Here is a 21,770-nt window from a genome sequence, read left to right on the forward strand (position 1 = left end):
GAATTATCTTATAATGTATCAGTGCCAAAAGGGAAGACACAAAGAACCTGAATTTACTGTGTCCTCAGTCAAAAAGCTGTTAGGTCCAGTTTGGCTCCAGTGCCCATTAGTAGTGATATGTAGATACATGCTCATTGCTGCTGCTTATGTTGAGCCTGTACTGTGAATAACCAAGACTTTAATCTGCATGACTGTCAGAGTGGGACCTTTATAAAATCTTAATGAATTTAATTAAACTAATAAAGGGAATAGTGTGAAACTTCTCTGCTCTGCCTCCTCATACCTGAACCTGGAAGTTCAGATGTAGATGAACACAGGCAAAAAGATTAGCTAGATGTTGTAAGTGGAAGTTTACAAATTCTATTCTCATCTTTAGCCAGTCTGTGCTAGTAGTGTGATGCTACTTTACCCTAGTCAGTTTGCTCATTCCTTACTGAGGTTCTTCCTTCCTTCCTTCCTTATTCCCAAACTCATTTAATTTGTCACTCAAAAGGAATTTTAAACCAGGTCTCAAAGGAAAATACAACACATCATTTGTCTTTCTTGTCATGCATATTTCATTGTAATGGCATTCTCATTTCTAGGTTTGCAACAGCAATCAAGTCATTTTACAGCTTTAGATTGATGCAAAAGCTTCACAGAAATAGTATTTGTGCTGCAAAGAGGAACTGTTTCAAGATTTTATACTGACCAGAAAAATATACAGTTTATATTGTGAGAGACAAGGATTTTTGTGGATGTTATCTTTTATTTGACCAACTGTATAGTTGGAAGGGACATATATCAGTTTTCAGGTACCATTGTATGTCAGGTCTCTGAGAAAAAAAGGAGATACAGCATAGTTAAATAGCAGGTAGAACAAAGGCTTATTTTCTCACATTTTTCCAGGATCATCACAGCTACAGATGTTTCATATTAACACACGGGAAATGCAAAAATACATGTAAAATGAAAATCTATTGAATTTTATTCTTTAAAACTAAGAGATCAAGTCATGAAAACATAAGGTATGTGGTTCCATGATCAACTTGGAGGCAGAACAACAGAAACTGGAAATGGATATCAAGTGAATCATTTATAATTGCTGTTTCTGGAATGCTCAGATCCAAAAGTATGCAAGTACTAATTGACAGGTTTTCTAGTGCCACTGTATTGACATCTATTCTATAGATTGGGGATGTCAAAATCATACCCATCCCAGCTGGATCTAGACAGTAGGGTCCTTTGCAGGCCACATCCAGACACAGTAGTGGGAGTTAGCATAGTTGTTGCTAACTGTCTGCTGCCAATATGTGTTCCCAGTTGAGCTCCGTACTCTGAATTTAAGAAGCAGGCCTCAGCTCTGAATTTCTGGCCCCTCTACTAGTTCTGTGGGCCGTATGACATGCCTCCACAGGCCAATTTTGTTCCTGGGGCTGTAGGTTTGACATCCCTGTGGGAGTATTAGACTTGGGCAGAACTCATACAGAATATGCCTGCAGAGATAATATATTCAAATATTTGTGATCATCAGGCAAACCCTGAATTTGTTATTCATTTACAAAGTGAATAGCTATCACTGAGGGACTTTCCAATGATGCAATAGGGGGCTGTAAGGAAGAAGCTAAAAATAGATATACTTCCACAATGTAATTAATATAGTATTCCCTTCAGTATTATTATTAATTGTAAGACTTTACAAGGAAATTACATTCTCATTCCTGCCTTTCTTCCTTGTAAAATGTCAGTATTATCATTGTACCAAAGTAAACATGAGCGATTACCTCTTACTTACCCATTTTTAAAGAGTGTATTTTGAGGGTACTAGTCTCAGGCTAAATAATAAAAATCAAACTTGATGGGAAGGCAGGGCAGTGCATTAAGGTAAACAGAGCTTGTAAACTTTGAATTTTGTAAAATATGGAGGCAAGACTTCCTTGGGTTCCTTCCAGTAGCAGATATTATGACTCTTTCTGCTTAAGTCTGTGTCCATAATTTTATTAAACATTGCACATAAATTGTCACTTTTAACCTGGGAAAAACCTTAAAAACATCAGGAATAAGGCTTTTTCCCTCAGCAAGTCATAAGCACCTGCAAAGAGGGATTTTCCCTTAAAATGCATTCTCAACCATAACAGCATCACTGCTGTGATGATATAATAGTGCTTTAAGCTCTTACAAAAATTACCTGCGGTGTAACAAAATTAACCTTTAAAAGGTAATAGTGTAATGATTGATAAAACACTGAACTTAACAGTTATTTAATAAAAAAAGCTAATTTATTCAGATTGTGTAGAAAACCCCACTTTTGGTAAAAATGTTCCTTCTGTTATCTATACAGAAAGGCACCACCTTATCTGATGAAATTTGGAACTAGAAGTTTTTTCTTTCTGTCATATACTTTAACTATTCATACTTCCAGATTGAATACCTAGGTTGTGATTTAATCTTTCATTCTGTTGTCTTTACCTACGTTTTAATGCTTTATGTTGTCAGCAGAACTCTTCAATTGAATTGTGTAATTAACTTAGGGATGCTTTAGCTAGCTTTTCCAAAGGATTTTATAATAGCAGTAAAAATGGGCTCTAAAAGCTGGTTATAGATCACCAAAATTTTGAAGGTAAAGTATGTGTTCCTGCAGAAATATACCTGTATAATGATATGTCAAGGTAATATCCTGTATACCTTATTTTGTGCATATAGCAATAAGATATTCACCTTGTTTTTGAAAGGCAGACTGAAAAAAAAAAAGGATAAAAAGATCTTTCCTTGCTTCTGCATTAGGGGCCCCAGGGCTGGGGACAGAAGAAAGCAGCTATATTCAGCAGTTAGGGAGCCCCAAGTGCAGCACTACAGTTACTTTTTCTTTCCCTGGCAGAAGCAGAAACTGCTAGTACTGTTTCCTCACTTATAATATGTACCCCAATATCCAGCAGATATACTTTGGGGAAAAGGTGTATTGTATATGATAAAATATGGTATTCTATTACTTTTCCATTTCTTCTGCAGCTCAGACTGCACTATAATGTAGAGCAACCCAAGCTATCTTTTACATGAGTTAGTTTGTGTGGCAAAAGCAGTCTAACCTTGAGAGCACAGAACTCAGCAATGACTAACTTATGTTGCTTCTTGTTGGTGTCAGTTAGTCCATATTGATCTCTTTGGAGCCGCAGTTAGGCTGCTTTTGATACCCAACTTCATTTGGGTATCTCTGTGTCATTCAGCAACTGGTAGTATAGCCATTTTCATACTTTAAATGTTTACTGAAGCATGGGTAAAGTTTTTGCCTTTTCAGAAAGAATACATGGAGTTACATTTCTGGAGTATTGTTTATGAACCCCAGGTATGTAGTTATTAATAGGTACCATTCAACTTTCAAAGCAAATATTGTACAATGTGTATGGAAGAAAAAAAATACTTATGTTCACAAAAACTTAGTAAACAGTACAGAATATTGTGAATAGTATTTGGAAGAATATCAGTTGTTGTTTGAAAACCCTATGGATATTCCCCATACAGATTTTCCCTTTTTTGTTGCTGTTATGCTCTTTTGTATTGATGCTTTCTGTTTACAGTTTATGTTTACTTTTGTGCTTTACTGTACACATATACACACACTTTCTTCTGATAATCTTTCAGAAACAATTCCTCAGTCTGTATAGTGACGCATAATCTATATTGTTTTTTACTACATACAACATCTTGGGTTTCTCATAGGAAGCAGCATTCTAGTTTTTGGATTAATATTTCGCATTCAGTTGCTGAATCCAAAGTGGTTCAGCTATAGAGACTGACATATAAAATATAATTTCTTTGGCTTTCTGAAAGGCTATAACTCAATGCACCATTATCATTTCCACATAAATTCAGCAAAATCAGCAACAAACTTTCACCTTACTCAGGTTTGTTCTTGGTCTGTCTTTAACTGAGGCAGGCTAGTAGACTCAAACCATTACCTAACAACAAGGTAGTGAGTTCCACACCCTACGTTAAGGTGGGTGTTGCTCCCGTCCTATCTGCTGTCCTTAAAATACAGTAAATCAAACATTATCCTAGTAGGAGATTTTTCTAGGCAGTAATGCTGAAATAGCAATTGCTTGTATTTAAAGTGATACACTGGTGAGCTGCTGAGTTCAAAGGGTCATCTAATTTATATTTATGATTTCCTATTCCTGTGCTCTGATCGGCTTTGCTCACAGAGGCCAACTAAGAGTTATCTGCCAGGCAAGGAAACTTTCTATGAGGCTTCAGAAATGGAGATTGGCCAGTAATTGCCACACTATAGTTTTTTGATGTTTCTTAGTTGAGTTGCCTAGCCCTCCACATCTTCAGAGACTCAAATTATTCCTGCGTCTCTTCCTTTCTTTGGGCCAAAGTTAGTCAAATGCTGTTATATGGCATATGGGTCACACCTAGACATATTGTACCCACAAACATGCATTAGCTCCAAAAGACAATTGCAGCTCAGAGTTTTCTGAGAGCTTTCATATGTATTAAACATCGGGGAGGAAGAAATATTTTAAAAAATTGTACAATAATATAGTACACATTTGTCTTCTCTTTCATACTACTAGTATAGGTATACAGGTATGTAGCTGAATTGCCACTTGGGTCCTTCCAGTATTCTACTGACTTCATGTTGTTATATGATATACTTTACTTTGGGCCAGTCCTCTAAATAAGGGTTTATAAATGAGGATTGCTCTTTAAGAAGTGAACATTCATGTTTTTGGCCCAGATGTTAGAATGTGTTCTATTCAGCTAGATCTCTATATCTGTACATAGACTAATTGACTTTAGTGGACTTCTATGACAGTGAATTCCTGCACCCTCCTGAAAATTGACTTATTTAAGAGATGTTCTGTTTGTGTGCAGGGGTCTGTCTTACTTGGAGCTCATTACATGGTTGGGGTTTACATTGGTAGCTAATATTAGCTAACAGCCCTTCTGTGGGATTCTATTGCATGATTGGCCAAGTGCTAAAAGTCTGAGGCATCAGTTTAATTAATCAAAGGTACATATTCATCTTTTCCTACTTCAACTTTTGATTGGACCCAATCATTTCCCTGAATTACCTTATGTTAGTCAGGCAACCCACTTATTGTGCCCATGTGAATAATAGTTCTTCAGGATATTGTCACTTTCTATATTGGGCATAACTTAACAAGGTACAGACCACTTTCCTCTGGTTTTAGTTATATTCATTTTGTTACCTTTGCTCCATATCTTACCTATATCTTTACTTTTGTCTGTGTAAGTATTTAGATATTTTTATTATCTTTTTGCCATCTGTTTTCCCATAATCCTTTATATTTTTTTATTTTTATAAAAGAAAATGTACCGATGTATTGTGTTGTCCACATTTTGTCCTTCTCTAAATGAAAGACTTCATAGGGGCTAGGAACAAACATTACACATAAACTGGTTTTAAGTGATCAGAAACTGACTTAAACCTGTAACAGAACAGACATTCCATGCACATAAAACAGTTTGAAAATGGCTGAAACCAGTTAGTATCATGAGTCTGATACTACCTTTAACCAGGTTTAACTGATTTGGCTCAAACCAGTTTATGCAACATTTGTCTCAGACCCCTTACTGTTTTAACTTAAATCAGAGACCCCCACCATCCCAGCATGCTCTCTCTGCTCCAGCCCAGCCAGGCTTACCCCGCCCCTGTGCTCCCCAGTCTGAGAAGGGATAGGCAGGGTGGAGGTCTGTCCAGGGAGAGGTTTAATTCCCCCTTTCTTTCCCAGTGGCAGGAAGCCAAGCCAGGTCTGCCAGGTACCACCTGTCCCTCACTGCTACAGCAGTGGGGCACCATGGCCCCTGAGGCAGAGGGGGGGCAGGGAGCAGAGTTCATCTCCTGTCTGCCCCCACCAAGTCTGCCCAACCTTGCTGCCACCACGCTTGCTCTCAGTGTGGGGAATAGGCCCCTTGCTGTCCACTCTGCTGGACATCAGAGGGAGGAGAAATAACCCCATCTCTGCCCCCACAAGAGGCCCTGTCTAGTCATATCCCCACCCAGCCACTGCATGGCTGGACTCCCCTGCCACATCCCCTTCTCAGCCTCTGGGCTAGCTGAGGCCAGCAGGGGTGTAGGGGGCAAAATGAGAAGGGGATGTGGCAGTGGACTTCAGCTTCTCCTTTCCCTCCTTCCCCCTTCTTTCTCCCCTCCCCCAGCCCCAAGACTGAGAAGAGGAACTCTCTCCTGTCTTGTGCTGAGAAGTCAGGCTGCTGCCCTGGTACCATCAGCCTGTGCGTGGTCAGCATTTGGGCCAGCCCTCTCCCAGCAGGAGGGGTCTTATTCCTTTGGATGCTGCCCCGAGCAGAGAGCAAATCAGGAAAGCCAAGGTTGTGATGGAACTCCAGCTAGCTACAAATATCAAGGAAAATAAAAAGTCCTTTTTTAGATATGTGGGGAGCTGGAGGAAAAGCAAGGGCAACATTGGACCCTTGCTAAACCAGATGGGGCAACTGACAACTGATGCCCAGGAAAAAGTGAACTTGCTAAATGGGTACTTTGCATCAATTTTTCACCAGTCCCATGGGATGGTCCTGCCCACTGTGGGTCAAGGAGGCCCAGGTAAGGGAGATTCCTTACCTTCCATTAAAGCTGACAACATGAGGGAACACCTTGACAGACTGGATACCTTCAAGTCAGCCAGCCGTGATGGGTTACACCCAAGGGTACTCAGGGAGCTGGTGAGCATCATAGCTCAGCCCCTGGCACGGATCTTCAAGAGCTGTTGGCGCTCTGGTGAAGTGCCCGATGATTGAAAGAGGGCCAATGTGGTGCCTATCTTCAAAAAAGGGAGGAAAGTAGATCCGGCTAACTACAGGCCCATCAGCCTGACATCTATCCTGGGGAAGGACCTGGAAAAGATTATCAAAGAGGCCATCCTTAACAAACTAGCTGAAGGCAATATCCTGAGGGATACCCAGCATGGGTTTGTTGCAGATAGGTCTTGCCTTACCAATCTCATTTCCTTTTATGACCTGGACTTATCACCTGGACAAGGGGGTAGAGATTGACGTTGTATATCTTTACTTTTAAAAAGCCTTTGCTCTGGTATCCCACAATCACCTCCTGGCTAAACTGGCTAACTGTGGCCTCGACCCCACCATGGTCTGCTGGCTGGGGAATTGGCTCCGTGGTAGGACACAGAGGGTGGTGGTTGACGGAAGCCAATTGTCTTGGTGCGTGGTCACCAGTGGGGTCCCTCAAGGCTCTGTCCTAGGGCCTATACTATTTAACATCTTCATCAATGATGTGGACATTGTTGTCAGAAGCAGACTGGCCAAGTTTGCCGATGATACCAAACTCTGAGGTAAAGCATCCACACCTGAGGACAGGAGGGTGATCCAGGTGGATCTTGACAGGCTCAGGAAATGGGTGGACAAGAACCTGATGGTGTTCAACACCAAAAAATTCAAGGTTCTTCACCTTAGGAGGAAAAACCTGCAGCATGCTTATAGGCTCGGCAGTGCTATGCTGGTTAGCACTACAGATGAAAGGGACTTGGGGGTCATGATTGACCACAAGATGAACATGAGCCTTCAGCGTGATCCTGCAGCTAGTAAAGTGAGCAAAACACTGGATACATCCATAGATGCTTCTTAAGTAAATCCTGAGACGTCATTCTCCTGTGGTACTCGGCCTTGGTAAGGCTGCAGCTGGAGTACTGCATCCAGTTTTGGGCTCTGCAATTGAAAAAGGATGTGGAGAAGCTTGAGAGGGTGCAGAGAAGAGCCACATGCATGATCAGAGGTCAGGAAAACAGACCTTATGATGAGAGGCTGAGAGCCATACGGCTCTTTAGCCTGGAAAAGCGCAGGCTCAGGGGTGATCTGGTGGGCACCTATAAATTTATCAGGGGTGCTCATCAGGATCTGGGGGAATGTCTGTTCACCAGAGCGCCCCAAGGGATGACAAGTTCGAATGGTCACAAACTCTGCCGCAACCAATTCAGGCTGGACATAAGAAAGAACTTTTTCACTGTCCAAGCCCCCAATTTTTGGAATAGACCCAGAGGTGGAGGCAGTTGAAGCACCCACTTTGAATGCCTTCAAGACACATTTGCATGTTTATCTTGCTGGGATCCTATGATCCCTGCTGACTTCCTGCCCCTGGGGCTGGACTTGATGATTCTCTGGGGTCCCTTCCAGCCCAAATGTATTTGAAATCTATGACATGGTACAGGATTTTGGCCAAGCCCCAGTATAGGCTCCTTGATCCTCCCAGCCATCCCCGAGGCTGAGAAGAGGAACTATCTCCCAGAGATTGAGAAGAGGATGTGGCAGGGGACTCCAGCCCTGTATCGGTGGAGTGGGGGCAGAGTCAGACAGGGCGCATTGTGGGGAAGGGCTGGGATCCAGCAGAGGGGACAGCAGGGAGCCTATTCCCCCACTGGGAGCAAGCGCAGCAGTGACAGTGGGGAGACTCAGCTGTCAGTGTGGATAGAGGGGAGACTAACTCTTCTCCCAACCTGGCTCTGCCTAGGGACCATGGTGCCCTGCTGTTGCAGCAGCAAGGGGGGAGTGCCTGGCAGACTAGGGTCAGGTCCCTGCTAGTGGGATAGAGAGGGGGAATTAAACTCCTCCCTGGTCAATTCAGCCTGGACTGGTCACGCGCTCCCCAGCATAGCTTCCCTGCAGCCGAGGGCACGCTCTAGGACTCCCTAACTCCTGGCCTGAGCAACTGCAGGCATGTGCCTGCCAGGCATGGCTGGTGAACTCAAACTAGTGGGATGGTGGAGTGTACCACAGGACTGGGCGGGGGGGAGGGATTTTGCAGCCAGTGGGCAGTGGGGAGGTGGGAGCTTGCAGCCATCTGGAAATGGAGGGGTTTGGAGTACCTGGCTGGCTGCAAACCAACACACCCTCTCCTGGCCTGCAGCAAATTCCACCCTGTTCCTGGCCAGCTGGAAACCCCCTTGCATTGCCTGCTCCCATGGGATGCTCCACCACCCCACCAGTTTGAGTTTATCAGCCATGCACTTCCTCAGTCCAGAGAGAATGTTTGTCCTGTTACAAACTGGTTTAGCTTAGACAGGTTAGATTAACTTGCAAAGGTTGAATCAATGCAGGCTCTGCCTTTTGAATGTCTGTCCCTAGCCACTGAGTGTATGGTAAGATCTTCAACCAGTATGGTCTGTTAGAGAAAGAGCTGATGGATAATATATTATCTTTCTTTGTTCTGGGGTCATGCAGTAGCACTATCTTAGTTTCCTCTTCTCTGGACACTTTAACAATATTTGAGTATATATTAACCTTTCTCTCTCTCTCCTTCCTTATGCCAGGGGTTGGCAACCCACAGCCCACAGGTCAGATCTGGCTGGCAAAGATTTTATCCAGCCCACCCAGAAATGAAAGTTTATCTATCCCACTATTAGTAAGTTTAGTGTGAGAATGTATCAGCTATTGCCACCTCCAGCTTACCTTAGGACCTAACTGTGTTAATTTAGCCATCTGTTAGCAAAAATGATTGTTGACCCCTGCCTTACACATAACAATAAAGCAGATCTGGCACTGGCTTAATTCTTCTGCAGGGCATTTCAGTAGGCTATTCTGAACTTTCTCTCACTTTTTCTACACTACTACGTGTTTATACATAGAACATTAAGACCATCTGTGATAGGGTAAACAATCTGCCTCTCTCCATTTTTTTTCTTTCCTTTAGAGAGCCTACAGATTGGAATTCTTAAAGGGGAGATTAGAAGAACTTCTTTCCCAATTTCAGCCTCTGAGTTTACTCCCTTTAATTTAATTTGTTCTGAGTTTTTGTATGTGTGTGCTGGTATATAAGATATATTTAGCTTGACCTCTTTAATTTATCAATTCTTTCTCAAAACACAAAACATTTTTTTTTTATTAGACAACACTCAATGGCTGCATTTAGCTAAAACTAAGTGAGAAAGGAATACTGTGATATTTCTCAGTGAAAGAAGAGGGTCTCATTCTAGTTTATTGATCTGATTAGGAAAAGGGAGGAGTGGTATTTTTCTTAACCACTTTGATTCAGAAAATAACATAACTTACCATATATTTCCTGAATATTGGCTGTTGAGCCTAAGCCAGGCTGATTTTAGGAAACCATACAGGAGCAGCATCAAAAAAAAAGAGAGAAGCCTACACCAGATGGAAAACTGAAATCATCACCAAAGAGGACTACTCAGCACTAGCCCATACCTGTTGGGAGTGGTCCAGATAAGCCAAGGCAGCAAACAAACTCAGGCTAGCTACTAGAACCAAGGATAACAAAAAGTCATTCTTTTGAGGACTTTAGGAAGTTGGAGGAAGAACAAAAGCAACATTGGCCTCCTGCAAGATCAAATGGGGCAGCTGACATCTGATGCCCAAGAAAAGGCCAATCTCCTAAATGATTACTTTGCATCAGTTTTCCACCTGCTGAGGAGGTCCTACTGTCAGACAAGACGCAAAGCATCAAGGGCTCAGCAGATGGGCCCACAATTGTTGTAGATCAAATGAGAGAACACCTCGAGAGGCTTGACATCCATAAGTCCGCAGGCCTACATGGATTGCACCTGAGAGTCTTAAAAGAGCTGGCGGACATCATAGCATGACCTATGGCCAAGATATTTGAAAGCTTGTGGCACTTGGGTGATGTACTGGAAGACTGAAAAAGAGCCCATGCGGTCTCAATCTTCAAGAAAAGGAGGAAAGACGATCCAGGAAATTACAGAACAATCAGTCTGACATCCATCCCTGGAAAGATATTGGAGAAAATTATCAAGGGATCCATCTGCAGCAGGCTAACAGAAGGCAGCCTACTGAACACCAGCCAACATAGTTTTATTACTGGAAGGTTTTGCCTGACTAACTTCATATTCTTCTGTGACCAGGTGATGTATTGCCTGGACAAGAGAGATGAGGTTGATGTCATTTATCTGGATTTCAAGAAAGCCTTTGACTTGGTCTCCCATAATGTCCTGACCAAGTTGGCGAATTGTGGCCACTACCATCTCATGGTCTAATGGCTGGGGAACTGGCTCCGGAATCAGACCCAAAGAGTACTAGTTGATGGGAACAAATCAGTGTGGTACAAGATTACCAGTGGAATCCTCCGGGGCTTAGTGCTTGTACTGGTACTCTTCAATATCTTCATTAATGATGGATTCAGGCATCAGATGTGGACTGGCAAAGTTAGCGGACAACACTAAACTATGAGGAAGGCAGTCATGCTGGAGGACAGGCTGGGGATACAGCCTGACCTGGACACGCTTGCAAAGCGGGTGGACCAAAACCTGATGGCATTCAACATAGAGAAATGCAGGGTACTCCACCTTGGGAGAAAAAAACAGCATCATACTTATAGACTCAGAAGTACTACCCTTGCTAGCACCCCGACCAGAAGAGACTTGGGGATCTTGATTGACCACAAGATGAACATAAGCCACTAATGCAATGCCATGGCCAGCAAAGCAAAGCAAACTCTGGCATGCATCCACCAATGCATCTTAAGCAAAACCAGGAACATCATCCTTCTACTTTACTCAGCCTGAGTGAGGCTATAGCTGGAATACTGTGTTCAGTTTTGGGCCCCCCACTTCAGGGGGACTGTGGATAAGGTCGAGAGAGTCCAGAGGAGGGTCACCCATATGGTCACGGGCCAAGAGAGCACACCTTATGAGAAGAGGCTGAGGGATGTGGGACTGCCTGGTGAAGACAAGGCTCAGGGGGGACTTGGTGGCAGCCTATAAGTATATAAGGGGGTGCATCAGGATCTGTGAGAACAGATGTTCACTAAGGCTCCACAAGGGATAAGTAGTAGGCCTGTGTGAAGAAGCTAGTATTTGCTTTGGTCTTGCATTCAGCTGATTCAGGAGACAGTGATTTGATTCAGTGATTTGAATCACTGTCCTGAATTGATTCGAATCACCCGGGCCCATTCTCCACCTGCTCTTCCAGCCCTAGCAATGGATGCTTTGCCCATCCCAGCTCCCAGTACCTTGGAGAAAAAAAATTCCCAACTAAATGGGTGCTGTCACATGGAGGGGGGGCAATCTCCACTGCTTCCCCCTGTCCCAAGCTGTGTGGGGGCTCTGCATGAGTTCCCCAACCCCTTCTGCTCCCCCAACTCCCGCCCCATGGCTGCCCTGCCCACCCCAGCTCTGACCTTTTAAGGAAACCCTCCCCCCCCAAATCCCCAGACTCACCAGTTCCTGTCCTTTGGGGGATGATGCCCTACCCCCTCTGCCCTGTACCACATGGGGGGCTCTTGCATGAGCCCTTCAAAGCTCCAAGGCTGCTGCAGGAGGTGGTGAGTCCTGGGATTTTTTCATTTTTTTTTCCTTAAAGCACCAGAGCTGGGGTGGGTGGGACAGCAATGGTGGGGGCTGGGGAAGTGAGGGGGGGTCAGGAGGCTTGTGCAGAGCCCCCCATGCAGCATGGGGCAGTAGGGAGCATCAGAAATTGCCCCTTCTCCTGGCAGCACCCAGTAAGTTGGGGCTTTTTTTTTAAAGCACCGGGAGCTGGGGTGGGCAGAGCAGCCATTGGGGGTGGGCTGGGGAGTGGGCGGGAGTCAGAAAGGGCTGGGGGATCACGCAGGGGATGGGGCTTGGAAGGAGTCCCCGTCATCTGATCCCTGCAGACTTCTGCCTCTGGCAGGGGGGTTGGACTCGATGATCTCACAAGGGCCCTTTCAGCCCCTAACCTCTATGAAATCTATGAAAATCCTTGACTGAACAAGACCTAAGGCCATAGTAAAACTCTGCTGTTTAAAAGTTATACAGAAGGAAGTTGTATTTATCTTCAAGTAATAGTTCAAAAGAAATGGAACTCTGAAGTCACAAATCCATTATAAACTTCAGGAGCTGAGGATATTTTGAAATTTATGAAACAATAAACTAGCTTTATTTAGTTTATGCAGCTTAGTTTTGTTGAGTCACTATTTTGACAACTTAGACTGGTCACCTTTTCTGGTCACATCAGTCCTGCTATGATTTCTCTCATCCTAACTGACTAGCATTATAACTTTGTCGTTGTTTTCATGCTTAGACAGAGCTGTTCCTTATTCTCTTCGTTGGTCATGTACCTTATTGGATGCCAATACAAACTGTAATTCCCAGGGATAAGATGCATTTGTGAATGTCTCTATACTCCACGTCTCTCCTCTATGATCAGTTCCCACTGTCACACTTGGACCTGGCCAACTCAACCTCTGTTCTTTACTCTGCTATATTTTCCTTCCCATTTGGTGACCATGCATTGTGCACCTTCAGTGACATCCTGCAGGAGTTTGACACTGCTTGCAGTGGAACCAGGATTAACTTTTTATTCCTAGTTACATGAACTGCTAATGAAGAAGGTATAAAAGAAAACAGGAGGGGAGAGAGTCAAGGAGAGACTGGCAGCTGCCATGTTGCAGTATTTCTCATAGAGTAATTCTGTGAACCTGCTTTCTGGTGAAGGTATTTTCTTCACAGCAGGATCTTTGCTTGAAGTTCTTGTTTTATTACTTCTTATTTCCCATCCAAAGTAATATACTTAATTTATAATATTGTTGTAATTTCCACAGCAACTAATTGATACCAGAAATTTAGTATGCCTTCACATTATAAGGTAGGGGTTTGCAACATTTTGCAATAAAGGCCACTTTATTGGAGCTGAGCTCTGAGCACAGATCACTTCCAGCCCAGCTGAAGTCATAGCCTCAGTAGCTGGTTCTTCCAGCCACCTGGCTGCCATGCAGGTGAAGCCTCCTACAACAGAAATGCTGCTGAAACCTCCTGGCTCTCCAGGCCAGAGAAAATGGCTCTGTGGGGCAGATCCAGAACACAGAGCATAGACTGTCAACCCTGTATGAAAAAAAAGGAGGAAAGAAAGAAAAAAAAAAGGGGGGGGGGCAGGAAAACAGAATGAGCAGATAAGTTCTTACTATTAAAGATTCTTTTCTCATAAAAATGACCATAGTAATTAAACAGGATGAAGAGTATAATTGTATCTAAAGAGGTTCAAGTTCTATTATACACCAGGTATTTGTTTTATCTTTTTAAAAATCAATATAATGAGGAGTCTTCAGTGGGTTTTCTGTAAGGCAGAGGCATCCGTATGTGGTACCAGCGGCATCTCCAGCACCCACTGCATGCCCAATGTTGGAGTCAGAACTGCTTCCACTGGTGTATGCGCTATGCTGCAGCACCAACTCTGGATCTGGCATGGGGCATGAAGCAGTGGCAGCAGCTCCAGGATGGGGTGGTGAAGGGGCTGGTGGCAGAGGAGGTAGGACTGCAGCAGTGTCAATGGCCAAAGAGGCCGGAGGACAACTGGGATCAGCACTTGCCCTCCTGCCACTGATCATCATGTCCACTGGAGAACAAGGGCCCCAGCTTCTGCAGCAGACCATTTCTCTTGTCCATGCCCTCCCAACTTCTGGGAGGAACTGGCAGCCCAGCAAGCATGATAGTCCAGCTCTGTGTGCTGGATCCTGTCTACAAACCATATGTTTTACACTTTTGCTGTAAGGCACTTGCAGCTGACACATTCCTCTCACCTAGGAGCTCCTTGCTCCCAGACTGCAAAATCATTTGCCATTGTGTTTCAGAAGGCAGTTAGGCTCACTTGCTGAGAAAATAAAGCCTAAAGGGTCAGAAGATCTACAAAGACAAGAGGGTGAGGCATCTTGAGGATGGATGTTTAAGTGTGTTTTATTTTATGTCTCCAAAGATGAAGGAGTCACTAAGCTGTGGCTAAAGAGAGTTAAACATATCATCTTTACCAGTAGACACTGATGAACCTTACTAGTGTATTGTAGCCTAGGATCTTTTGGTCCCTTTTTTGTGCGACCTTACTCAGCACCAAAAGGGTTTATGGTTATATAGGCTTTGGTTTTACATGACAAGTTGATGCTACATTGCTGGTGGAACCCAACTGTGTCCCAATCCTTTTAATGGTTACGATGCTTCGTGAACAATTGCCTGACCATAGACCCACTTAATGTGGTTCCAGGTTTCTTCCCTACAATTTAAAGATTTAGATAAACAAGTACATGTGCTTTACCATTCTTTAAGGCCTCCTCTACATGTTACAGGTATTGTGCAATTAACTGGTTAATCGCGCAGTTATCTTAAGACCAGATAGACATGCAAAGTAGCTACCACACGATAAAATGCTCCAACCAGGTATAAAGTTAGTAACTTTATAGCTGGTTGCTATCAAGCTTTAATTTGCATATGTGGCACAGTTTCCCTGCAGCTCAGACCCCCTGTCAGCTGACAGGGCTCCCAGCCACAGGGGTGCACTTTGTCCAGAATAAAGCCTCTGAGCCCTGAGATCACAGATGCTGTGATCCCCAAGGCCCAGGCATGTGTGAAACCCCAAGCCCATATGGGGCTTTTGGTCCTGGCTATACCTGATGGGGTTTTTGGCCCCAGTTGTACCTTACATGAGATATAGCTGGGACTGGAAGCCCCATCAGTCATGGAGTCTCGGTCCCAACTACTCCTGAGGTGCAGCTGGGGCCAAGAGCCCTATCAGTTGCAGAGCTCTTGATCCCAGCTTCATGTGGCCTGCATGGCTGGCAGCAAAGTTGTCTCACAGATAGGGGAGCCTGCTTCTTGCCAGTGCAGGGGGAGCCCAGGATTGGTTTCCCCCTGCACCATTAGTAAGGTAAGACTGGACCTAATGTGTCATCCCACATTAACACTTCCCACCACGCATGTGAAGCATGGCAGGAGGCACAATTGTGTGGATCATGAATTAGATTCAATTGCACCTTTACCTGCACATGTAAAGGGAGTTTTAGGCATACGTCTATGCTAAAAACACAGAAGATGTAATCAGATGGTAGTGTAAGAGTGATGTTGTAGCCATGGTCTAGAAATTATGAGAGGCAATACTTTCTTAAAGTGACATCATTTTTTGGACAAACTCTGTAGCTGGGATAAAGTTAGACAAGCTTCCAAATGCAAGACATTCTTTTTCAGATCTCATAGAACAGGAAGCCAAGCATAGAAGCATTTAAAATTATCTACGCAACATTTGCTATAGGAGCCCACATTCATCAAGTTTGATTATTGGCTTGCTCTCTTTCTAAATGAATCCCTTTCAAGTTCTATCTGATAAGTGATTTATTGAATAGCTAGGTAGAACATTCATGTCTTCATGAAAAAGAAGTGGGTTGGAATATAGCCATGGCTCTAATCTGGTAGATATTCATATGCTTACACACAAATTGTTTTCCAAGACCAAGACGAGGGTGAGGCATCTTGAGGATGGATGTTTAAGTGTGTTTTATTTTATGTCTCCAAAGATGAAGGAGTCACTAAGCTGTGGCTAAAGAGAGTTAAACATATCATCTACCATTTGGTGTTTCACCAAAGGGCTTTTGATACTGGCCTTTGCCCAAACTGTACTTGGAGAAAATGGCATGAGTTTATCCAGAGAGCTCCACATATGAAATAGTATCTAACTAGAATGAGTGTAGGTACCCTACACAGAAAGGGGAAGGTAGGTACCTCCAAAAGGTGATTCAGAAAATCTGAGGTAACCAGTAAGAAACACTAAATACAGGGGAGTTCTGATCAAGTCTGAACTCCTGCACTTCTCTGGAGCTTAGCATCAAGGCTAATTTGGAATGAACATTAAACAACTTCTGTTTACTTGCACTTAATCCTCCTCCTTAAATGCATGCCTAGTACCTGCAAACACTTGCAGACCAGCCTATTCTGAGTCTGAGGGTAGCCATGGCAGCATCTTTTACCCAGTACTCAGAAAAGTTGCCCCCTCAACCTGTAGGACTTTAGACCTATTTTTCCAATATCCCAGAAAAATATCCCTAAACCAGGCTATACATCATACATCACTCCTCCTTTTCGACCTGAACTGCTAGGCAACCAAGAGCACAGAAGTCATGGACCACTGGGCAGCTCAGAAGTAATGAGGCTGGAGACTGAGCAACCACGAGCCAGGCCTGTAATTTACATGGTTACAGAACGCCCTGTGAATGGGGGGTGACAGGGGTGGGAGGGGTGTTGATTATCTGTTGTTAAGTGCATAAGGAGTCATGAGAGTAAGCAGAAGGGAGTCTGGCCCTGTTTTCTAGTGGTTACAGCATGAGGTCCCTGCTGCAACAGACTTATTTCTTCTTTATCTTTATCCTCCTAAATCAATGACCATAGATTGCTTTTGCTTACTTAAAAATCTAAAACCTGACAGAGTCCCCTGAAGTGCTTCTGACCAGGTACAGACATTTACACTTTTACTAGTATAAGTCATCAGAAACCAGTCTATACCCATAACAGAACAGAAATGTGGCATGCATAGACGGGTTTAAAAATGGTGAACCTTGGTTGAAGATTTGTCTCCTCATCCCCAGCTGCTTCCCAAAACTAAAGGGCAGAAGTGTGTTCTTACAGAAAATCACATAACTTAGATCAATTCTGCCTCAGGCTTTTGGAATGTCTGTACCTAGCCTAAATTGGATATCTGCCTTATTTTTAGAAATGAGGCTTTACCCCAACTGAAATAGAAGACCAAGGGTATTAGCTGACAGATTTCAACTTTTTTCTCTGCTTATATTTTCAAGCTTCTAACCTTGTGCTCCAAATTATTTATAACATAATCCAGCTTGAAATGAGTAGCTTTCTTTATATATATTTTTACTTGAATACTGTATTTATTTTTGCATTCTGTGTTTAATTAAATGTTTCATTTTGGTTTCCACCAAAAATTTTGGACTCAGCCAAGTCTTGCAGTGTGATGTATTCAAAATAAACACACACACATCAACTCTTATAGTATAGCCTACATATGTTATCTCTCTTATAATAAAATAGGAGAGATTTTTTTTTTTTATAAAAGAAAGTGATCATTTAACAGAATTGTCCATTACATTGCTAAATGTGGCACTAAATAGAACCATTCTGCAGAACATTTATAAAAACAAGTGTGTTTTATTTTCAATAGACTGACATTTAACATCAAAAATGAATGTCTTTCATGCATTGTGTTCTCTTCTAAGCAGGTAATTACCTTACTAGCTATACACAAAAGTAAAATTGGTAAAAAAAAAAAAAAAAGACAACAGATTTTTTTTCCTTTACAAGAGGTGGCTTCCTGAGCAGGTTTTAAATTATCTCTTTGAAGAAATATGATGTTCTTTCATTCCACAGGGAAGAATTAAACACCAGTAGTCAGAATAACCTCCCGTTAGGCTTTACCAAAAATAAGGAGTAAGGACTATTGATTTCACTGGAAGTAGGTTGCCTGAATAATACCTTTAGAAATCTAGGTCGAAATGTCTAGGCTCTTAATTTAAAATCCAGAACTCCTCAACCCCTGTTTCATATTAAAGTTGCCCTGGGTGGGGTAGGGGAGGCTGGGGCCAGCTCAGGTGCTTGCCCCAGCAAGCTAACTTGGGGTCCAGGGGGCCTGTCAGGCCTCCAGCAGTAGTGATCTCAGTGCATGGAGTCTGGCCAACAACTAGAGTGTTGCTCTGACTGGCCAGGCTCTGGTTTCAGGTGGTGCATGCTGCTACCACGCGTGCCACCCCACTTTTTTCTGGTGTGTTTTTTTTTTTCTTACACCAGGATCTCCTGGTGTCAAAAAACCCCACTATGCTGCAAATCAGCAGTGCAGCAAGTGCTTGCATTTGCAATGTATGCAGTTTGTAGTGTTGCAGATGGGTTTTAACTTTTTATTGTTTATGTTAATATTAACATTTGATTGCCATTAGTTTTTAATCTCCCCCCCATTTTAAAATTGGAAAATTTCATTTCTTTTTAACAATTCTTAAAAAAAAACAGCAGAAAAACAGAAAAACCTCAGAGTTGTGGAAAAATACAATGAAACTGAAAATAAATTTGAATTTTCAGGAATGTCTGAACCATCTCTTCAGGACCATCTCTGCACTACAGTGACTACATCTTGCTGACCAATTCTGAAACATTTTTATTCAGGCAGCTAAAGAATCAAAACTTCAACATAGCAGTAACTTACTGGAATAGTATATAACATCTTACAAAGGACATAAGCTACAACAATGCTGAACTTACTGTATGTGCTATCAATATATAATGATTGCATATGTAAATATAACATTAATCTTCATTAATATTAAAAAAATTTGGCTAGAGACATTGGCTTACTGGTTCGTGAATCTTTGTATAGGTCAGGAAGATAATCCATATTTCTACATATCTATCCCCTTTTGTCCCTTCAAATCTAACCTAGGGCTGTCCAGCTTGTGGCCTATGGGTCATATGTGGCCTGTGATGGGTTCATTTGCAGCTCCTGGCCTCCCATGCAGCTGTCACTCCCCTCATTGCTCTGGCTACAGGGAATCCAGGCTCTCCCTCCCTCCTCCAGTTTCTGCTTCCCACTCTGCCTGAGGGGTTAGCACAGAGAGGTACAGCCCACAGTGCTGCAAAGGACCCTGGAGCTAGGGGTAGGGATTGGAGCAGTGTAGTGGAGGGGCACCCACATGGCACATGGCTCACACTGGTGACTTGCACAGTGCATGGCCTGCACAACATGCAGGGTTGATAACTGTTGTTATTAATTTTCCTTCTAGATATCCTTTGATCAGAATGTACTTACCTCCTTCATCTACCTGTCTTTTAAGACAAAAGGGTTATTTTTAACTGGTAAAAGTACCACACCTTTCCTGTTCAGCTACCCTATAGAGCAATGTAATGATTGTACCTATGTTGTTCTCAGATTTGTCATGCCCATTTTGCAGATAGTATTGTGCTTTTGCACAAAACCTATGTCTAACTTTTTAAATTACTTGTAAGACGCTCCTCCATTGACCAGGGCCATTCAGCCCTTTAACATTTATAGAATTTTTTTGTACTGGCTCACACATTCCTTTATAATTTACTGGTTTGTATCTTTTGTATACTGTTAAAAAAAATTTCCAGATACAGTTCCACTCTCCTTCAACTGAAATTTTGCAAATCTTTGTATATTGTTGTGTACATCCTACTTCTTTTTTTTTTTTACTAAAATCCTCTACCATCCTCTCCCCCGCTATATCTATGTACTGTACCTCATTTAATTTCTCTTCAGTTTGGATCCCCAAATGATCCTTATTGTGATACCTTTTACCCATTTTCTAAGAAGTGGAAATTTACCCTAACAGTCAAATAGAAAGGGATGTTTAAAAACTTTGCCTGAACTCCATTCTGAAAGGGTCTGGACTCCCACCCCAGGGCACTCAGGGCACTATATTTGTTATTTTTTCCACTTACCACGCTCCCCAAAATAAGACACACACCTTGCTTTTGGAAGGACAGAATGAAGAAAAAAGATTTTATTCCAGAATTGTGGCCTCAGAGAGCAGGGACAGAGCCTAATCTTCAGCTCACTCTCCCTCCCTTTCATCTCAGGAAAAAAACAATGGTTTTACTCCTTTCACAGCTGAATTGACAGCAACACTTCGCTGCTTTACCAAGAGCTGAAATTATAGCTGCTTCTGAAGCCTGGACCATGTGCTGATCTAGGATTTTCAAAAAAGCTAAAAATAGCTTGCAGACCTGTAAAACAGGAAAAAAGAGACCAGGAGTTGCTAAATTGCAAATCCTTCAGCAAAATTGCCAAAAAGGATAGCTTGATTAATGGACCATCAAAACCATTAAAAAGAAGAATGGGTCTTTAACACCTGTTGAGTGAAGAGCAATTACCAGTAATTATGTTGATTCTAATGAGCTACGAAGCCAGATGACTCTTTTGGCACTGCCTGAATAGAAATGCTGCTGTTGCTATTCTGGCCAGAAAATCAACTTCCCCACTTCACTCAAGTTTGGAAAGTGAATTTTGGTGAAAAGCGATATGTGGTACGCAAGTAAATATAGTAATTCATCAGCCATTGTTAGCTGAAAAGAGTTGTGCAAAGCCATATTTAAAGCCTCTCCTCAGTCTCTTCCCATGTTGCACTATATTTGCACTCCTCCCCCAGCCTCTTGCTTCTCACTTTAGAATATGCTTTTACTTTCCCATTTTCCCAGTTCCCAACATTCCTGTTTTTCTTCCCTCCCCTCCCCTCCCACTGCTCTCCCTACCTTTCAAAAGTTTCACTTCCATCATACTACTGTTCAGATCTTCTCAAATCTTCAGTACACCAAGTTATGTGATTTCTAGTCTTCTTGTACTCTAGTATCTTCTTAGCATTTTGGTATCTTCATTGGTATCTGCTTTGAGTTCAGTTTCTTAAGGCTTTTAAAGCCTTACTTTTTCTCTTTTATATGTTGCTGTACTTGATGTATGAAGAATTTTGATTGTGTACATCACGTGAATTGTTGGAGTCAGGATCTTCCAGTGAGTTTCTCAAGGGGAACTAGCTTTGCAACTTGATGCCTTTACATGAGGTATGCACTTTACAAAAATGGAAAGTACTTTTTGGAAGTTAACAAGGTCAGGGATCAACAGCATTTGAGAATTATACCATCTCTCACTTAAACAGCTTCAGGTAGATTTCTGCTCTGGTGATATCATGTGACCTGTTTGGCTGACCAGTATTTGCTCTAAATTTTACTTTTGCATTCCCATTGGTTCTGAGGGCATGGTTTATAATAGTATGTGTCACGGATGGCCCCGCGAGCGGCCGTGAGCTCGCGAGTGCCCCTTTGCCGTGCCAATTAGGGTGGTCTGACACCCTCTACTCGCCCGCCACGTCTTTGCTGTTGAGGTTCAGAATGGGAGGCTGCCTACTTTTACCTAACGGCACCTTGATGGTATCCCCTCCGTTCCAAAGTGGGGGTTACTCTCACCCCAGCCTTATGGGCAAATGCGTGCCTCCAAAACCTCCCCTTTAGCATGCCCCAAGCCTC

The sequence above is a fragment of the Crocodylus porosus genome, unplaced genomic scaffold (assembly GCF_001723895.1).
Source record: "Crocodylus porosus isolate Cpor-Errol unplaced genomic scaffold, CroPor_comp1, whole genome shotgun sequence".
NCBI lineage: Eukaryota > Metazoa > Chordata > Crocodylia > Crocodylidae > Crocodylus > Crocodylus porosus.